Consider the following 2492-nt stretch of genomic DNA (forward strand, 5'->3'; position numbering starts at 1 on the left):
GAGCATCTAGGAACTGGGCATAGCATCCCAGGCCACACACAGTCTGACTCCAAGCCCTTCTCTGGCCAGAGCTGCCACTTCATCGCTCCGGACCCATGAAACGTCCCTTAAACGTGACAAGGTCCCTCAGGCCTCTGAGCCGCTCTATGTGCTGTTCCCTCTCCCTAAAACACGGTTCTCTTTCCAAGAAATCCAAAGACTCATCATCTCAGACCTGGCTCAAATGCCCTCTCCTGAGGAAGGCAGCTTGGGGCGGAGGGCAGACTGTGGGCCCGGGAGCCCTGCAGGCACTCACAGCGGGACCTTGCGCTAACGCCTTTAGACCGCACATCTGCAGAACAGGCGTGATGTCTATGCTGCAGGGTTGTGATGCGGGTTAACTGAGCTCATGGGGGCAATGCTCACAGTGGCACAATAGGTGCCACTCAGGAGAAGCTCACACATGCTCCCCACACCCCGGAGTGCCCGCCCACACATGCTCCCCACACCCCGGAGTGCTAGCAGGCGGTAAGGCTGCTCCCTTTTGAAGGCATCTCCTTAACTAAGGGGTGAAGGGAAGAGATGGTAAATAAGCCAGGCCCTGCCGCTTGGGAATGAGGAAGTTTTTCTCCCTCAATGCAGAGGTAGAAAGGGGTCCATGAACTTACCTGACAAGAATCTTTTCCTCTCCCTTTATAGCCACAGATCATCCCTTCCAGCACCACCTTATTTTTTGCTAACAGGGTCTTCTGGAGAATCTCATTACATTTTTCATAGAAGATAATATTCTGGTCCACCTTCTGGAGAATATACGAAATAAGTTCACCTACAAGCAAAGAAACTCGGCAGTGGGTGGAACCGCACAGGTGGACAGCAAGCCCCCAAGCACCTAGAATCCCCCTTGAAGAAGGCAGGACAGGAGGTACTATCCCCATTTGACACCAGAGGAGACTGAGGCCCAGAGCTGACATGGAGAGAAGAGGAAGTAAGAGCCAAAACCAAGACAGGAGAAGGAAGACAGACCAGGACGGGAAGAGGCGAGGCCTTACCAGCCCGCGAAATGATAACCAAGCATCTGTCACTCTGAGTATCAATAATCATAGTGGCAGGTGTCCTGTGCATCAGTAAAGTATCTCTACTTTACTTGGACAGGAAGTGCTCCAAAGATACCAAATCCAGCCTCACCCCAGAGACGGGAAGCCCTACAGCCTCACATGGCTCTGCCTAAACCCCCAAAGACAGGAAGCTCCTACCCACCAAGGCAGCTCATCACACCTTGAGCGGAAACCTATCCTGAATAGAATCCCCTAGCATCTGGCTCCATCCCCAGGGAACCTAAAAATATCCCCAAACCGGGCAGCCACAGTCCCCCCACAAATCTGCAGAAGGGGACTTCACCTATGTATTTCTTCTCCTAACTGCCGCTCCAATTTCCAGGACTGGTACCTTTCCTAAATGGCTGCCATCAAATATTTGTGTTGCAACAAAAGACCTTAACCAATTTCTGGGTTCAAGACGATCGGGAACCATGACCTTGGCAGCTGCTAAACTGCTGCCCCTGCACCCACCTGCCGGGCAGTCGGCCTCCCGGCCCCTCCCTTTAGCCTCCTTGCCTAGTCCAAGGACAAGGCTGCCTCCCTCTGCCCGAGATTGCTTCCTGCCTCACAGTCTCACCAAATTCTTCTTTTCTGCCCCATCCGGTCACCCAGCACCTGGTCTCCGCTTCCACCTTGAAAGTCTCCTCAGGGATGCATATAGGCTGGATGGTCACCGTGAAATTTACAGGGTAGAGAAGCCAGAGAAGGGCGAGGTCATGTCGAGTGACTCCAAATGATGAGAACATAGGGTGGATAATGATTTTTTGGACAGGAACCACCACGCTCGTGACTTCCTTATAGATATTCCGATCTCCCATCTTGACACTGTAGTGGAAGCGGCTGTGGGACAGAGGGCACGCCCTTCACTGAGACTCTAGGAAGCACCCTCCGTGCCTTTTCCACACATTTCAGATGCTTCCCAGTCTTACCCCAACCTCCCTCACCACTCTGCCACCCACCACCAAAAAGCGCTCCTCGATGACTCTCAGAATTGGTTTACTGGCCCAAACCACTGGTTTTGTTCACCACACCAGTATTCCTAAGAACAGGACTGCAGATGTAAAACCCCTTCCGCTTCGATCCTGTGTGCCTTGGTTTGGGTTGGGCTGGGCTGGGCTGGGCCCAGTTGGGTTGGGTTGGGTTGGGTTGGGTTGGGTTGGGTTGGGTTGGGTTTGGTGTTTGACAGCTTGCCAGGGCAACAGAACTTCGTGGGTGTGGGAACTCGAAAATCTCCACTTGCCACTCCTCACCTTAAAATGCAGTGGGCAGCGGTCAGCACCCACTGCTGCGTGATGAGGGAGCCTCCGCAGACATGTCTGCCACTGACCCTCAAGCTCACCTGCCAGGGCCACTCTCCGTCTTTCACGTCCTCTCCTCCCACGATCTTTATGAGCACTCGGCCACACACTGAGGTGA

The 2492-nt window shown here is 53.5% G+C and overlaps 1 non-coding gene across 2 annotated transcripts in view; it reads right to left on the bottom strand.

The window, feature by feature from the left end:
• Nucleotides 1-646: 646 nt before the first annotated feature.
• LOC105302400 overlaps nucleotides 647-2492 on the bottom strand; it is a 9023-nt gene continuing 7177 nt past the window's right edge. For both annotated transcript variants that reach the window (XR_002776297.1, XR_002776298.1), the window contains 3 exons: nucleotides 2416-2483; nucleotides 1654-1916; nucleotides 647-779 (listed from right to left, as the gene is read on the bottom strand). This is a non-coding gene — a transcript (uncharacterized LOC105302400). The remainder of the gene's footprint in view (nucleotides 780-1653; nucleotides 1917-2415; nucleotides 2484-2492) is intronic.

Source organism: Pteropus vampyrus, unplaced genomic scaffold (assembly GCF_000151845.1).
Source record: "Pteropus vampyrus isolate Shadow unplaced genomic scaffold, Pvam_2.0 Scaffold271, whole genome shotgun sequence".
Taxonomy (NCBI): Eukaryota; Metazoa; Chordata; class Mammalia; order Chiroptera; family Pteropodidae; genus Pteropus; species Pteropus vampyrus.